This window comes from Ambystoma mexicanum, unplaced genomic scaffold (genome assembly GCF_040938575.1).
Source record: "Ambystoma mexicanum isolate Mex_15411 unplaced genomic scaffold, UKY_AmexF1_1 Mex_scaf1, whole genome shotgun sequence".
Lineage (NCBI taxonomy): Eukaryota > Metazoa > Chordata > Amphibia > Caudata > Ambystomatidae > Ambystoma > Ambystoma mexicanum.
The window spans coordinates 2,587,822-2,604,405 of NW_027182324.1; the positions used below are offsets into that span (position 1 = coordinate 2,587,822).

General features: G+C 41.0%; 16 non-coding genes across 16 annotated transcripts; all 16 read left to right on the top strand.

Annotated features, from left to right (window-relative positions):
• The first annotated feature begins 208 nt into the window (after nt 1-208).
• TRNAT-AGU (transfer RNA threonine (anticodon AGU)) lies at nt 209-282 on the top strand. The gene has a single exon. It is a non-coding gene; the product is annotated as a tRNA-Thr (tRNA).
• Nucleotides 283-1,890: 1,608 nt separating this feature from the next.
• On the top strand, nt 1,891-1,964 carry TRNAT-AGU (transfer RNA threonine (anticodon AGU)). The gene has a single exon. It is a non-coding gene; the product is annotated as a tRNA-Thr (tRNA).
• A 767-nt stretch (nt 1,965-2,731) lies between these two features.
• TRNAT-AGU (transfer RNA threonine (anticodon AGU)) lies at nt 2,732-2,805 on the top strand. Its single transcript has one exon. It is a non-coding gene; the product is annotated as a tRNA-Thr (tRNA).
• A 766-nt stretch (nt 2,806-3,571) lies between these two features.
• TRNAT-AGU (transfer RNA threonine (anticodon AGU)) lies at nt 3,572-3,645 on the top strand. The gene has a single exon. It is a non-coding gene; the product is annotated as a tRNA-Thr (tRNA).
• A 1,608-nt stretch (nt 3,646-5,253) lies between these two features.
• On the top strand, nt 5,254-5,327 carry TRNAT-AGU (transfer RNA threonine (anticodon AGU)). The gene has a single exon. It is a non-coding gene; the product is annotated as a tRNA-Thr (tRNA).
• Nucleotides 5,328-6,094: 767 nt separating this feature from the next.
• Nucleotides 6,095-6,168, top strand: TRNAT-AGU (transfer RNA threonine (anticodon AGU)). Its single transcript has one exon. It is a non-coding gene; the product is annotated as a tRNA-Thr (tRNA).
• Nucleotides 6,169-6,935: 767 nt separating this feature from the next.
• TRNAT-AGU (transfer RNA threonine (anticodon AGU)) lies at nt 6,936-7,009 on the top strand. Its single transcript has one exon. It is a non-coding gene; the product is annotated as a tRNA-Thr (tRNA).
• A 769-nt stretch (nt 7,010-7,778) lies between these two features.
• On the top strand, nt 7,779-7,852 carry TRNAT-AGU (transfer RNA threonine (anticodon AGU)). Its single transcript has one exon. It is a non-coding gene; the product is annotated as a tRNA-Thr (tRNA).
• Nucleotides 7,853-8,619: 767 nt separating this feature from the next.
• TRNAT-AGU (transfer RNA threonine (anticodon AGU)) lies at nt 8,620-8,693 on the top strand. The gene has a single exon. It is a non-coding gene; the product is annotated as a tRNA-Thr (tRNA).
• Nucleotides 8,694-9,461: 768 nt separating this feature from the next.
• TRNAT-AGU (transfer RNA threonine (anticodon AGU)) lies at nt 9,462-9,535 on the top strand. The gene has a single exon. It is a non-coding gene; the product is annotated as a tRNA-Thr (tRNA).
• A 1,606-nt stretch (nt 9,536-11,141) lies between these two features.
• On the top strand, nt 11,142-11,215 carry TRNAT-AGU (transfer RNA threonine (anticodon AGU)). The gene has a single exon. It is a non-coding gene; the product is annotated as a tRNA-Thr (tRNA).
• Nucleotides 11,216-12,824: 1,609 nt separating this feature from the next.
• Nucleotides 12,825-12,898, top strand: TRNAT-AGU (transfer RNA threonine (anticodon AGU)). The gene has a single exon. It is a non-coding gene; the product is annotated as a tRNA-Thr (tRNA).
• Nucleotides 12,899-13,665: 767 nt separating this feature from the next.
• TRNAT-AGU (transfer RNA threonine (anticodon AGU)) lies at nt 13,666-13,739 on the top strand. Its single transcript has one exon. It is a non-coding gene; the product is annotated as a tRNA-Thr (tRNA).
• A 767-nt stretch (nt 13,740-14,506) lies between these two features.
• Nucleotides 14,507-14,580, top strand: TRNAT-AGU (transfer RNA threonine (anticodon AGU)). Its single transcript has one exon. It is a non-coding gene; the product is annotated as a tRNA-Thr (tRNA).
• A 767-nt stretch (nt 14,581-15,347) lies between these two features.
• TRNAT-AGU (transfer RNA threonine (anticodon AGU)) lies at nt 15,348-15,421 on the top strand. Its single transcript has one exon. It is a non-coding gene; the product is annotated as a tRNA-Thr (tRNA).
• A 767-nt stretch (nt 15,422-16,188) lies between these two features.
• On the top strand, nt 16,189-16,262 carry TRNAT-AGU (transfer RNA threonine (anticodon AGU)). The gene has a single exon. It is a non-coding gene; the product is annotated as a tRNA-Thr (tRNA).
• Nucleotides 16,263-16,584: the final 322 nt, after the last annotated feature.

Below are 16,584 nucleotides of genomic sequence, written 5' to 3' on the forward strand. Positions count from 1 at the left end.
GACGAACATGTGCTCCTCAATGCACACACTGGGCAATGCAGTCCACTCTAAATCGACGATTAATGACATGCTCGTTTTGTGCAATGGAGTTTCAGTCAATTGGAAAACATTTTGAAAAGTTATATTGCAACAGAAGCCCAGCCTTAAAAAAGTGGATTTCACTTCTAAATGATTACATGAGGAAGGAAAGGAGACCAGATGCAAAAAAGGTGCTGTGGCTTAGTTGGTTAAAGCGCCTGTCTAGTAAACAGGAGATCCTGAGTTCGAATCTCAGCAGCGCCTGTCTGCTTTTTTTTCGACCAATCTGTCTCCCCAATATTAAAACTTTGTACAAAGATTGCTATTTCATGCTATTTAGAAGCACAGTCAGGCTTGAAATGTTGGCAAAGCATCCAAGAATTCTGGACTCCACTACCTTAGAGTCATATTGCCCAAGGTTGCGATGCCATCAGAAATAGCACATATTAGAATGAGCAATTCATATTTCCTGCTAAATTTTTTGTAAAAGAAGCAAAGATACGCCTGAACAGGGACTTGAACCCTGGACCCTCAGATTAAAAGTCTGATGCTATACCGACTGAGCTATCCAGGCACAGGGATCACTGCCCATTTGAAACTTGATTTTCACTCTACAGCACCTCCATACATGGCTACCTCACTGGTCAATAAAGGAAATGAATTACTAGTGCATTACACACATTTTGACACTGGAGACATAACTTTTTTCAGTCATTCCGTATCCAGATATAGAGATTTGCAGCATCTAGGACTTTAATGTTCACCCACTTACGGATTTGAATGTTTTGCCACATTCATGAGTGCAAACTTGCTCCCCAGTAAAGACGAACATGTGCTCCTCAATGCACACACTGGGCAATGCAGTCCACTCTAAATCGACGATTAATGACATGCTCGTTTTGTGCAATGGAGTTTCAGTCAATTGGAAAACATTTTGAAAAGTTATATTGCAACAGAAGCCCAGCCTTAAAAAAGTGGATTTCACTTCTGATTGATTACATGAGGAAGGAAAGGAGACCAGATTCAAAAAAGGTGCTGTGGCTTAGTTGGTTAAAGCGCCTGTCTAGTAAACAGGAGATCCTGAGTTTGAATCTCAGCAGCGCCTGTCTGCTTTTTTTTCGACCAATCTGTCTCCCCAATATTAAAACTTTGTACAAAGATTGCTATTTCATGCTATTTAGAAGCACAGTCAGGCTTGAAATGTTGGCAAAGCATCCAAGAACTCTGGACTCCACTACCTTAGAGTCATATTGCCCAAGGTTGCGATGCCATCAGAAACAGCACATATTAGAATGAGTAATTCATATTTCCTGCTTAATTTTTTGTAAAAGAAGCAAAGGTACGCCTGAACAGGGACTTGAACCCTGGACCCTCAGATTAAAAGTCTGATGCTCTACCGACTGAGTTATCCAGGCACAGGGATCACTGCCCATTTGAAACTTGATTTTCACTCTACAGCACCTCCATACATGGCTACCTCACTGGTCAATAAAGGAAATGAATTACTAGTGCATTACACATATTTTGACACTGGAGACATAACTTTTTTCAGTCATTCCGTATCCAGATATAGAGATTTGCAGCATCTAGGACTTTAATGTTCACCCACTTACGGATTTGAATGTTTTGCCACATTCATGAGTGCAAACTTGCTCCCCAGTAAAGACGAACATGTGCTCCTCAATGCACACACTGGGCAATGCAGTCCACTCTAAATCGACGATTAATGACATGCTCGTTTTGTGCAATGGAGTTTCAGTCAATTGGAAAACATTTTGAAAAGTTATATTGCAACAGAAGCCCAGCCTTAAAAAAGTGGATTTCACTTCTAAATGATTACATGAGGAAGGAAAGGAGACCAGATGCAAAAAAGGTGCTGTGGCTTAGTTGGTTAAAGCGCCTGTCTAGTAAACAGGAGATCCTGAGTTCGAATCTCAGCAGCGCCTGTCTGCTTTTTTTTCGACCAATCTGTCTCCCCAATATTAAAACTTTGTACAAAGATTGCTATTTCATGCTATTTAGAAGCACAGTCAGGCTTGAAATGTTGGCAAAGCATCCAAGAATTCTGGACTCCACTACCTTAGAGTCATATTGCCCAAGGTTGCGATGCCATCAGAAATAGCACATATTAGAATGAGCAATTCATATTTCCTGCTAAATTTTTTGTAAAAGAAGCAAAGATACGCCTGAACAGGGACTTGAACCCTGGACCCTCAGATTAAAAGTCTGATGCTCTACCGACTGAGCTATCCAGGCACAAGGATCACTGCCCATTTGAAACTTGATTTTCACTCTACAGCACCTCCATACATGGCTACCTCACTGGTCAATAAAGGAAATGAATTACTAGTGCATTACACACATTTTGACACTGGAGACATAACTTTTTTCAGTCATTCCGTATCCAGATATAGAGATTTGCAGCATCTAGGACTTTAATGTTCACCCACTTACGGATTTGAATGTTTTGCCACATTCATGAGTGCAAACTTGCTCCCCAGTAAAGACGAACATGTGCTCCTCAATGCACACACTGGGCAATGCAGTCCACTCTAAATCGACGATTAATGACATGCTCGTTTTGTGCAATGGAGTTTCAGTCAATTGGAAAACATTTTGAAAAGTTATATTGCAACAGAAGCCCAGCCTTAAAAAAGTGGATTTCACTTCTAAATGATTACATGAGGAAGGAAAGGAGACCAGATGCAAAAAAGGTGCTGTGGCTTAGTTGGTTAAAGCGCCTGTCTAGTAAACAGGAGATCCTGAGTTCGAATCTCAGCAGCGCCTGTCTGCTTTTTTTTCGACCAATCTGTCTCCCCAATATTAAAACTTTGTACAAAGATTGCTATTTCATGCTATTTAGAAGCACAGTCAGGCTTGAAATGTTGGCAAAGCATCCAAGAACTCTGGACTCCACTACCTTAGAATCATATTGCCCAAGGTTGCGATGCCATCAGAAATAGCACATATTAGAATGAGCAATTCATATTTCCTGCTTAATTTTTTGTAAAAGAAGCAAAGGTACGCCTGAACAGGGACTTGAACCCTGGACCCTCAGATTAAAAGTCTGATGCCCTACCGACTGAGCTATCCAGGCAGATGGATCACTGCCATTTGAAACTTGATTTTCACTCTACAGCACCTCCATACATGGCTACCTCACTGGTCAATAAAGGAAATGAATTACTAGTGCATTACACACATTTTGACACTGGAGACATAACTTTTTTCAGTCATTCCGTATCCAGATATAGAGATTTGCAGCATCTAGGACTTTAATGTTCACCCACTTACGGATTTGAATGTTTTGCCACATTCATGAGTGCAAACTTGCTCCCCAGTAAAGACGAACATGTGCTCCTCAATGCACACACTGGGCAATGCAGTCCACTCTAAATCGACGATTAATGACATGCTCGTTTTGTGCAATGGAGTTTCAGTCAATTGGAAAACATTTTGAAAAGTTATATTGCAACAGAAGCCCAGCCTTAAAAAAGTGGATTTCACTTCTAAATGATTACATGAGGAAGGAAAGGAGACCAGATGCAAAAAGGGTGCTGTGGCTTAGTTGGTTAAAGCGCCTGTCTAGTAAACAGGAGATCCTGAGTTCGAATCTCAGCAGCGCCTGTCTGCTTTTTTTTCGACCAATCTGTCTCCCCAATATTAAAACTTTGTACAAAGATTGCTATTTCATGCTATTTAGAAGCACAGTGAGGCTTGAAATGTTGGCAAAGCATCCAAGAACTCTGGACTCCACTACCTTAGAGTCATATTGCCCAAGGTTGCGATGCCATCAGAAATAGCACATATTAGAATGAGCAATTCATATTTCCTGCTTAATTTTTTGTAAAAGAAGCAAAGGTACGCCTGAACAGGGACTTGAACCCTGGACCCTCAGATTAAAAGTCTGATGCTCTACCGACTGAGCTATCCAGGCACAGGGATCACTGCCCATTTGAAACTTGATTTTCACTCTACAGCACCTCCATACATGGCTACCTCACTGGTCAATAAAGGAAATGAATTACTAGTGCATTACACACATTTTGACACTGGAGACATAACTTTTTTCAGTCATTCCGTATCCAGATATAGAGATTTGCAGCATCTAGGACTTTAATGTTCACCCACTTACGGATTTGAATGTTTTGCCACATTCATGAGTGCAAACTTGCTCCCCAGTAAAGACGAACATGTGCTCCTCAATGCACACACTGGGCAATGCAGTCCACTCTAAATCGACGATTAATGACATGCTTGTTTTGTGCAATGGAGTTTCAGTCAATTGGAAAACATTTTGAAAAGTTATATTGCAACAGAAGCCCAGCCTTAAAAAAGTGGATTTCACTTCTGATTGATTACATGAGGAAGGAAAGGAGACCAGATGCAAAAAAGGTGCTGTGGCTTAGTTGGTTAAAGCGCCTGTCTAGTAAACAGGAGATCCTGAGTTTGAATCTCAGCAGCGCCTGTCTGCTTTTTTTTCGACCAATCTGTCTCCCCAATATTAAAACTTTGTACAAAGATTGCTGTTTCATGCTATTTAGAAGCACAGTCAGGCTTGAAATGTTGGCAAAGCATCCAAGAACTCTGGACTCCACTACCTTAGAGTCATATTGCCCAAGGTTGCGATGCCATCAGAAATAGCACATATTAGAATGAGCAATTCATATTTCCTGCTAAATTTTTTGTAAAAGAAGCAAAGATACGCCTGAACAGGGACTTGAACCCTGGACCCTCAGATTAAAAGTCTGATGCTCTACCGACTGAGCTATCCAGGCACAAGGATCACTGCCCATTTGAAACTTGATTTTCACTCTACAGCACCTCCATACATGGCTACCTCACTGGTCAATAAAGGAAATGAATTACTAGTGCATTACACACATTTTGACACTGGAGACATAACTTTTTTCAGTCATTCCGTATCCAGATATAGAGATTTGCAGCATCTAGGACTTTAATGTTCACCCACTTACGGATTTGAATGTTTTGCCACATTCATGAGTGCAAACTTGCTCCCCAGTAAAGACGAACATGTGCTCCTCAATGCACACACTGGGCAATGCAGTCCACTCTAAATCGACGATTAATGACATGCTCGTTTTGTGCAATGGAGTTTCAGTCAATTGGAAAACATTTTGAAAAGTTATATTGCAACAGAAGCCCAGCCTTAAAAAAGTGGATTTCACTTCTAAATGATTACATGAGGAAGGAAAGGAGACCAGATGCAAAAAAGGTGCTGTGGCTTAGTTGGTTAAAGCGCCTGTCTAGTAAACAGGAGATCCTGAGTTCGAATCTCAGCAGCGCCTGTCTGCTTTTTTTTCGACCAATCTGTCTCCCCAATATTAAAACTTTGTACAAAGATTGCTGTTTCATGCTATTTAGAAGCACAGTCAGGCTTGAAATGTTGGCAAAGCATCCAAGAACTCTGGACTCCACTACCTTAGAGTCATATTGCCCAAGGTTGCGATGCCATCAGAAATAGCACATATTAGAATGAGCAATTCATATTTCCTGCTTAATTTTTTGTAAAAGAAGCAAAGGTACGCCTGAACAGGGACTTGAACCCTGGACCCTCAGATTAAAAGTCTGATGCTCTACCGACTGAGCTATCCAGGCACAGGGATCACTGCCCATTTGAAACTTGATTTTCACTCTACAGCACCTCCACACATGGCTACCTCACTGGTCAATAAAGGAAATGAATTACTAGTGCATTACACACATTTTGACACTGGAGACATAACTTTTTTCAGTCATTCCGTATCCAGATATAGAGATTTGCAGCATCTAGGACTTTAATGTTCACCCACTTACGGATTTGAATGTTTTGCCACATTCATGAGTGCAAACTTGCTCCCCAGTAAAGACGAACATGTGCTCCTCAATGCACACACTGGGCAATGCAGTCCACTCTAAATCGACGATTAATGACATGCTCGTTTTGTGCAATGGAGTTTCAGTCAATTGGAAAACATTTTGAAAAGTTATATTGCAACAGAAGCCCAGCCTTAAAAAAGTGGATTTCACTTCTAAATGATTACATGAGGAAGGAAAGGAGACCAGATGCAAAAAAGGTGCTGTGGCTTAGTTGGTTAAAGCGCCTGTCTAGTAAACAGGAGATCCTGAGTTCGAATCTCAGCAGCGCCTGTCTGCTTTTTTTTCGACCAATCTGTCTCCCCAATATTAAAACTTTGTACAAAGATTGCTATTTCATGCTATTTAGAAGCACAGTCAGGCTTGAAATGTTGGCAAAGCATCCAAGAATTCTGGACTCCACTACCTTAGAGTCATATTGCCCAAGGTTGCGATGCCATCAGAAATAGCACATATTAGAATGAGCAATTCATATTTCCTGCTAAATTTTTTGTAAAAGAAGCAAAGATACGCCTGAACAGGGACTTGAACCCTGGATCCTCAGATTAAAAGTCTGATGCTCTACCGACTGAGCTATCCAGGCACAGGGATCACTGCTCATTTGAAACTTGATTTTCACTCTACAGCACCTCCATACATGGCTACCTCACTGGTCAATAAAGGAAATGAATTACTAGTGCATTACACACATTTTGACACTGGAGACATAACTTTTTTCAGTCATTCCGTATCCAGATATAGAGATTTGCAGCATCTAGGACTTTAATGTTCACCCACTTACGGATTTGAATGTTTTGCCACATTCATGAGTGCAAACTTGCTCCCCAGTAAAGACGAACATGTGCTCCTCAATGCACACACTGGGCAATGCAGTCCACTCTAAATCGACGATTAATGACATGCTCGTTTTGTGCAATGGAGTTTCAGTCAATTGGAAAACATTTTGAAAAGTTATATTGCAACAGAAGCCCAGCCTTAAAAAAGTGGATTTCACTTCTAAATGATTACATGAGGAAGGAAAGGAGACCAGATGCAAAAAAGGTGCTGTGGCTTAGTTGGTTAAAGCGCCTGTCTAGTAAACAGGAGATCCTGAGTTCGAATCTCAGCAGCGCCTGTCTGCTTTTTTTTCGACCAATCTGTCTCCCCAATATTAAAACTTTGTACAAAGATTGCTGTTTCATGCTATTTAGAAGCACAGTCAGGCTTGAAATGTTGGCAAAGCATCCAAGAACTCTGGACTCCACTACCTTAGAGTCATATTGCCCAAGGTTGCGATGCCATCAGAAATAGCACATATTAGAATGAGCAATTCATATTTCCTGCTTAATTTTTTGTAAAAGAAGCAAAGGTACGCCTGAACAGGGACTTGAACCCTGGACCCATCAGATTAAAAGTCTGATGCTCTACCGACTGAGCTATCCAGGCACAAGGATCACTGCCCATTTGAAACTTGATTTTCACTCTACAGCACCTCCATACATGGCTACCTCACTGGTCAATAAAGGAAATGAATTACTAGTGCATTACACACATTTTGACACTGGAGACATAACTTTTTTCAGTCATTCCGTATCCAGATATAGAGATTTGCAGCATCTAGGACTTTAATGTTCACCCACTTACGGATTTGAATGTTTTGCCACATTCATGAGTGCAAACTTGCTCCCCAGTAAAGACGAACATGTGCTCCTCAATGCACACACTGGGCAATGCAGTCCACTCTAAATCGACGATTAATGACATGCTCGTTTTGTGCAATGGAGTTTCAGTCAATTGGAAAACATTTTGTAAAGTTATATTGCAACAGAAGCCCAGCCTTAAAAAAAGTGGATTTCACTTCTAAATGATTACATGAGGAAGGACAGGAGATCAGATGCAAAAGAGGTGCTGTGGCTTAGTTGGTTAAAGCGCCTGTCTAGTAAACAGGAGATCCTGAGTTCGAATCTCAGCAGCGCCTGTCTGCTTTTTTTTCGACCAATCTGTCTCCCCAATATTAAAACTTTGTACAAAGATTGTTACTTCATGCTATTTAGAAGCACAGTCAGGCTTGAAACGTTGGCAAAGCATCCAAGAATTCTGGACTCCACTACCTTAGAGTCATATTGCCCAAGGTTGCGATGCCATCAGAAATAGCACATATTAGAATGAGCAATTCATATTTCCTGCTAAATTTTTTGTAAAAGAAGCAAAGATACACCTGAACAGGGACTTGAACCCTGGACCCTCAGATTAAAAGTCTGATGCTCTACCGACTGAGCTATCCAGGCACAGGGATCACTGCCCATTTGAAACTTGATTTTCACTCTACAGCACCTCCATACATGGCTACCTCACTGGTCAATAAAGGAAATGAATTACTAGTGCATTACACACATTTTGACACTGGAGACATAACTTTTTTCAGTCATTCCGTATCCAGATATAGAGATTTGCAGCATCTAGGACTTTAATGTTCACCCACTTACGGATTTGAATGTTTTGCCACATTCATGAGTGCAAACTTGCTCCCCAGTAAAGACGAACATGTGCTCCTCAATGCACACACTGGGCAATGCAGTCCACTCTAAATCGACGATTAATGACATGCTCGTTTTGTGCAATGGAGTTTCAGTCAATTGGAAAACATTTTGAAAAGTTATATTGCAACAGAAGCCCAGCCTTAAAAAAGTGGATTTCACTTCTAAATGATTACATGAGGAAGGAAAGGAGACCAGATGCAAAAAAGGTGCTGTGGCTTAGTTGGTTAAAGCGCCTGTCTAGTAAACAGGAGATCCTGAGTTCGAATCTCAGCAGCGCCTGTCTGCTTTTTTTCGACCAATCTGTCTCCCCAATATTAAAACTTTGTACAAAGATTGCTATTTCATGCTATTTAGAAGCACAGTCAGGCTTGATATGTTGGCAAAGCATCCAAGAACTCTGGACTCCACTACCTTAGAGTCATATTGCCCAAGGTTGCGATGCCATCAGAAATAGCACATATTAGAATGAGCAATTCATATTTCCTGCTTAATTTTTTGTAAAAGAAGCAAAGGTACGCCTGAACAGGGACTTGAACCCTGGACCCATCAGATTAAAAGTCTGATGCTCTACCGACTGAGCTATCCAGGCACAAGGATCACTGCCCATTTGAAACTTGATTTTCACTCTACAGCACCTCCATACATGGCTACCTCACTGGTCAATAAAGGAAATGAATTACTAGTGCATTACACACATTTTGACACTGGAGACATAACTTTTTTCAGTCATTCCGTATCCAGATATAGAGATTTGCAGCATCTAGGACTTTAATGTTCACCCACTTACGGATTTGAATGTTTTGCCACATTCATGAGTGCAAACTTGCTCCCCAGTAAAGACGAACATGTGCTCCTCAATGCACACACTGGGCAATGCAGTCCACTCTAAATCGACGATTAATGACATGCTCGTTTTGTGCAATGGAGTTTCAGTCAATTGGAAAACATTTTGTAAAGTTATATTGCAACAGAAGCCCAGCCTTAAAAAAAGTGGATTTCACTTCTAAATGATTACATGAGGAAGGACAGGAGATCAGATGCAAAAGAGGTGCTGTGGCTTAGTTGGTTAAAGCGCCTGTCTAGTAAACAGGAGATCCTGAGTTCGAATCTCAGCAGCGCCTGTCTGCTTTTTTTTCGACCAATCTGTCTCCCCAATATTAAAACTTTGTACAAAGATTGTTACTTCATGCTATTTAGAAGCACAGTCAGGCTTGAAACGTTGGCAAAGCATCCAAGAATTCTGGACTCCACTACCTTAGAGTCATATTGCCCAAGGTTGCGATGCCATCAGAAATAGCACATATTAGAATGAGCAATTCATATTTCCTGCTAAATTTTTTGTAAAAGAAGCAAAGATACGCCTGAACAGGGACTTGAACCCTGGACCCTCAGATTAAAAGTCTGATGCTCTACCGACTGAGCTATCCAGGCACAGGGATCACTGCCCATTTGAAACTTGATTTTCACTCTACAGCACCTCCATACATGGCTACCTCACTGGTCAATAAAGGAAATGAATTACTAGTGCATTACACACATTTTGACACTGGAGACATAACTTTTTTCAGTCATTCCGTATCCAGATATAGAGATTTGCAGCATCTAGGACTTTAATGTTCACCCACTTACGGATTTGAATGTTTTGCCACATTCATGAGTGCAAACTTGCTCCCCAGTAAAGACGAAAATGTGCTCCTCAATGCACACACTGGGCAATGCAGTCCACTCTAAATCGACGATTAATGACATGCTCGTTTTGTGCAATGGAGTTTCAGTCAATTGGAAAACATTTTGAAAAGTTATATTGCAACAGAAGCCCAGCCTTAAAAAAGTGGATTTCACTTCTAAATGATTACATGAGGAAGGAAAGGAGACCAGATGCAAAAAAGGTGCAGTGGCTTAGTTGGTTAAAGCGCCTGTCTAGTAAACAGGAGATCCTGAGTTCGAATCTCAGCAGCGCCTGTCTGCTTTTTTTCGACCAATCTGTCTCCCCAATATTAAAACTTTGTACAAAGATTGCTATTTCATGCTATTTAGAAGCACAGTCAGGCTTGATATGTTGGCAAAGCATCCAAGAACTCTGGACTCCACTACCTTAGAGTCATATTGCCCAAGGTTGCGATGCCATCAGAAATAGCACATATTAGAATGAGCAATTCATATTTCCTGCTTAATTTTTTGTAAAAGAAGCAAAGGTACGCCTGAACAGGGACTTGAACCCTGGACCCTCAGATTAAAAGTCTGATGCCCTACCGACTGAGCTATCCAGGCAGATGGATCACTGCCATTTGAAACTTGATTTTCACTCTACAGCACCTCCATACATGGCTACCTCACTGGTCAATAAAGGAAATGAATTACTAGTGCATTACACACATTTTGACACTGGAGACATAACTTTTTTCAGTCATTCCGTATCCAGATATAGAGATTTGCAGCATCTAGGACTTTAATGTTCACCCACTTACGGATTTGAATGTTTTGCCACATTCATGAGTGCAAACTTGCTCCCCAGTAAAGACGAACATGTGCTCCTCAATGCACACACTGGGCAATGCAGTCCACTCTAAATCGACGATTAATGACATGCTCGTTTTGTGCAATGGAGTTTCAGTCAATTGGAAAACATTTTGAAAAGTTATATTGCAACAGAAGCCCAGCCTTAAAAAAGTGGATTTCACTTCTAAATGATTACATGAGGAAGGAAAGGAGACCAGATGCAAAAAGGGTGCTGTGGCTTAGTTGGTTAAAGCGCCTGTCTAGTAAACAGGAGATCCTGAGTTCGAATCTCAGCAGCGCCTGTCTGCTTTTTTTTCGACCAATCTGTCTCCCCAATATTAAAACTTTGTACAAAGATTGCTATTTCATGCTATTTAGAAGCACAGTGAGGCTTGAAATGTTGGCAAAGCATCCAAGAACTCTGGACTCCACTACCTTAGAGTCATATTGCCCAAGGTTGCGATGCCATCAGAAATAGCACATATTAGAATGAGCAATTCATATTTCCTGCTTAATTTTTTGTAAAAGAAGCAAAGGTACGCCTGAACAGGGACTTGAACCCTGGACCCTCAGATTAAAAGTCTGATGCTCTACCGACTGAGCTATCCAGGCACAGGGATCACTGCCCATTTGAAACTTGATTTTCACTCTACAGCACCTCCATACATGGCTACCTCACTGGTCAATAAAGGAAATTAATTACTAGTGCATTACACACATTTTGACACTGGAGACATAACTTTTTTCAGTCATTCCGTATCCAGATATAGAGATTTGCAGCATCTAGGACTTTAATGTTCACCCACTTACGGATTTGAATGTTTTGCCACATTCATGAGTGCAAACTTGCTCCCCAGTAAAGACGAACATGTGCTCCTCAATGCACACACTGGGCAATGCAGTCCACTCTAAATCGACGATTAATGACATGCTCGTTTTGTGCAATGGAGTTTCAGTCAATTGGAAAACATTTTGAAAAGTTATATTGCAACAGAAGCCCAGCCTTAAAAAAGTGGATTTCACTTCTGATTGATTACATGAGGAAGGAAAGGAGACCAGATGCAAAAAAGGTGCTGTGGCTTAGTTGGTTAAAGCGCCTGTCTAGTAAACAGGAGATCCTGAGTTTGAATCTCAGCAGCGCCTGTCTGCTTTTTTTTCGACCAATCTGTCTCCCCAATATTAAAACTTTGTACAAAGATTGCTATTTCATGCTATTTAGAAGCACAGTCAGGCTTGAAATGTTGGCAAAGCATCCAAGAACTCTGGACTCCACTACCTTAGAGTCATATTGCCCAAGGTTGCGATGCCATCAGAAACAGCACATATTAGAATGAGCAATTCATATTTCCTGCTTAATTTTTTGTAAAAGAAGCAAAGGTACGCCTGAACAGGGACTTGAACCCTGGACCCTCAGATTAAAAGTCTGATGCTCTACCGACTGAGTTATCCAGGCACAGGGATCACTGCCCATTTGAAACTTGATTTTCACTCTACAGCACCTCCATACATGGCTACCTCACTGGTCAATAAAGGAAATGAATTACTAGTGCATTACACACATTTTGACACTGGAGACATAACTTTTTTCAGTCATTCCGTATCCAGATATAGAGATTTGCAGCATCTAGGACTTTAATGTTCACCCACTTACGGATTTGAATGTTTTGCCACATTCATGAGTGCAAACTTGCTCCCCAGTAAAGGCGAACATGTGCTCCTCAATACACACACTGGGCAATGCAGTCCACTCTAAATCAACGATTAATGACATGCTCGTTTTGTGCAATGGAGTTTCAGTCAATTGGAAAACATTTTGTAAAGTTATATTGCAACAGAAGCCCAGCCTTAAAAAAAGTGGATTTCACTTCTAAATGATTACATGAGGAAGGAAAGGAGATCAGAGGCAAAAGAGGTGCTGTGGCTTAGTTGGTTAAAGCGCCTGTCTAGTAAACAGGAGATCCTGAGTTCGAATCTCAGCAGCGCCTGTCTGCTTTTTTTTCGACCAATCTGTCTCCCCAATATTAAAACTTTGTACAAAGATTGCTGTTTCATGCTATTTAGAAGCACAGTCAGGCTTGAAATGTTGGCAAAGCATCCAAGAACTCTGGACTCCACTACCTTAGAGTCATATTGCCCAAGGTTGCGATGCCATCAGAAATAGCACATATTAGAATGAGCAATTCATATTTCCTGCTTAATTTTTTGTAAAAGAAGCAAAGGTACGCCTGAACAGGGACTTGAACCTTGGACCCTCAGATTAAAAGTCTGATGCTCTACCGACTGAGCTATCCAGGCACAAGGATCACTGCCCATTTGAAACTTGATTTTCACTCTACAGCACCTCCATACATGGCTACCTCACTGGTCAATAAAGGAAATGAATTACTAGTGCATTACACACATTTTGACACTGGAGACATAACTTTTTTCAGTCATTCCGTATCCAGATATAGAGATTTGCAGCATCTAGGACTTTAATGTTCACCCACTTACGGATTTGAATGTTTTGCCACATTCATGAGTGCAAACTTGCTCCCCAGTAAAGACGAACATGTGCTCCTCAATGCACACACTGGGCAATGCAGTCCACTCTAAATCGACGATTAATGACATGCTCGTTTTGTGCAATGGAGTTTCAGTCAATTGGAAAACATTTTGAAAAGTTATATTGCAACAGAAGCCCAGCCTTAAAAAAGTGGATTTCACTTCTAAATGATTACATGAGGAAGGAAAGGAGACCAGATGCAAAAAAGGTGCTGTGGCTTAGTTGGTTAAAGCGCCTGTCTAGTAAACAGGAGATCCTGAGTTCGAATCTCAGCAGCGCCTGTCTGCTTTTTTTTCGACCAATCTGTCTCCCCAATATTAAAACTGTGTACAAAGATTGCTATTTCATGCTATTTAGAAGCACAGTCAGGCTTGAAATGTTGGCAAAGCATCCAAGAACTCTGGACTCCACTACCTTAGAGTCATATTGCCCAAGGTTGCGATGCCATCAGAAACAGCACATATTAGAATGAGCAATTCATATTTCCTGCTTAATTTTTTGTAAAAGAAGCAAAGGTACGCCTGAACAGGGACTTGAACCCTGGACCCTCAGATTAAAAGTCTGATGCTCTACCGACTGAGTTATCCAGGCACAGGGATCACTGCCCATTTGAAACTTGATTTTCACTCTACAGCACCTCCATACATGGCTACCTCACTGGTCAATAAAGGAAATGAATTACTAGTGCATTACACACATTTTGACACTGGAGACATAACTTTTTTCAGTCATTCCGTATCCAGATATAGAGATTTGCAGCATCTAGGACTTTAATGTTCACCCACTTACGGATTTGAATGTTTTGCCACATTCATGAGTGCAAACTTGCTCCCCAGTAAAGACGAACATGTGCTCCTCAATGCACACACTGGGCAATGCAGTCCACTCTAAATCGACGATTAATGACATGCTCGTTTTGTGCAATGGAGTTTCAGTCAATTGGAAAACATTTTGAAAAGTTATATTGCAACAGAAGCCCAGCCTTAAAAAAGTGGATTTCACTTCTAAATGATTACATGAGGAAGGAAAGGAGACCAGATGCAAAAAAGGTGCTGTGGCTTAGTTGGTTAAAGCGCCTGTCTAGTAAACAGGAGATCCTGAGTTCGAATCTCAGCAGCGCCTGTCTGCTTTTTTTTCGACCAATCTGTCTCCCCAATATTAAAACTTTGTACAAAGATTGTTATTTCATGCTATTTAGAAGCACAGTCAGGCTTGAAATGTTGGCAAAGCATCCAAGAATTCTGGACTCCACTACCTTAGAGTCATATTGCCCAAGGTTGCGATGCCATCAGAAATAGCACATATTAGAATGAGCAATTCATATTTCCTGCTAAATTTTTTGTAAAAGAAGCAAAGATACGCCTGAACAGGGACTTGAACCCTGGACCCTCAGATTAAAAGTCTGATGCTCTACCGACTGAGCTATCCAGGCACAGGGATCACTGCCCATTTGAAACTTGATTTTCACTCTACAGCACCTCCATACATGGCTACCTCACTGGTCAATAAAGGAAATGAATTACTAGTGCATTACACACATTTTGACACTGGAGACATAACTTTTTTCAGTCATTCCGTATCCAGATATAGAGATTTGCAGCATCTAGGACTTTAATGTTCACCCACTTACGGATTTGAATGTTTTGCCACATTCATGAGTGCAAACTTGCTCCCCAGTAAAGACGAACATGTGCTCCTCAAGGCACACACTGGGCAATGCAGTCCACTCTAAATCGACGATTAATGACATGCTCGTTTTGTGCAATGGAGTTTCAGTCAATTGGAAAACATTTTGAAAAGTTATATTGCAACAGAAGCCCAGCCTTAAAAAAGTGGATTTCACTTCTAAATGATTACATGAGGAAGGAAAGGAGACCAGATGCAAAAAAGGTGCTGTGGCTTAGTTGGTTAAAGCGCCTGTCTAGTAAACAGGAGATCCTGAGTTCGAATCTCAGCAGCGCCTGTCTGCTTTTTTTTCGACCAATCTGTCTCCCCAATATTAAAACTTTGTACAAAGATTGCTGTTTCATGCTATTTAGAAGCACAGTCAGGCTTGAAATGTTGGCAAAGCATCCAAGAACTCTGGACTCCACTACCTTAGAGTCATATTGCCCAAGGTTGCGATGCCATCAGAAATAGCACATATTAGAATGAGCAATTCATATTTCCTGCTTAATTTTTTGTAAAAGAAGCAAAGGTACGCCTGAACAGGGACTTGAACCCTGGACCCTCAGATTAAAAGTCTGATGCTCTACCGACTGAGCTATCCAGGCACAAGGATCACTGCCCATTTGAAACTTGATTTTCACTCTACAGCACCTCCATACATGGCTACCTCACTGGTCAATAAAGGAAATGAATTACTAGTGCATTACACACATTTTGACACTGGAGACATAACTTTTTTCAGTCATTCCGTATCCAGATATAGAGATTTGCAGCATCTAGGACTTTAATGTTCACCCACTTACGGATTTGAATGTTTTGCCACATTCATGAGTGCAAACTTGCTCCCCAGTAAAGACGAACATGTGCTCCTCAATGCACACACTGGGCAATGCAGTCCACTCTAAATCGACGATTAATGACATGCTCGTTTTGTGCAATGGAGTTTCAGTCAATTGGAAAACATTTTGAAAAGTTATATTGCAACAGAAGCCCAGCCTTAAAAAAGTGGATTTCACTTCTAAATGATTACATGAGGAAGGAAAGGAGACCAGATGCAAAAAAGGTGCTGTGGCTTAGTTGGTTAAAGCGCCTGTCTAGTAAACAGGAGATCCTGAGTTCGAATCTCAGCAGCGCCTGTCTGCTTTTTTTTCGACCAATCTGTCTCCCCAATATTAAAACTTTGTACAAAGATTGCTATTTCATGCTATTTAGAAGCACAGTCAGGCTTGAAATGTTGGCAAAGCATCCAAGAACTCTGGACTCCACTACCTTAGAATCATATTGCCCAAGGTTGCGATGCCATCAGAAATAGCACATATTAGAATGAGCAATTCATATTTCCTGCTTAATTTTTTGTAAAAGAAGCAAAGGTACGCCTGAACAGGGACTTGAACCCTGGACCCTCAGATTAAAAGTCTGATGCTCTACCGACTGAGCTATCCAGGCACAAGGATCACT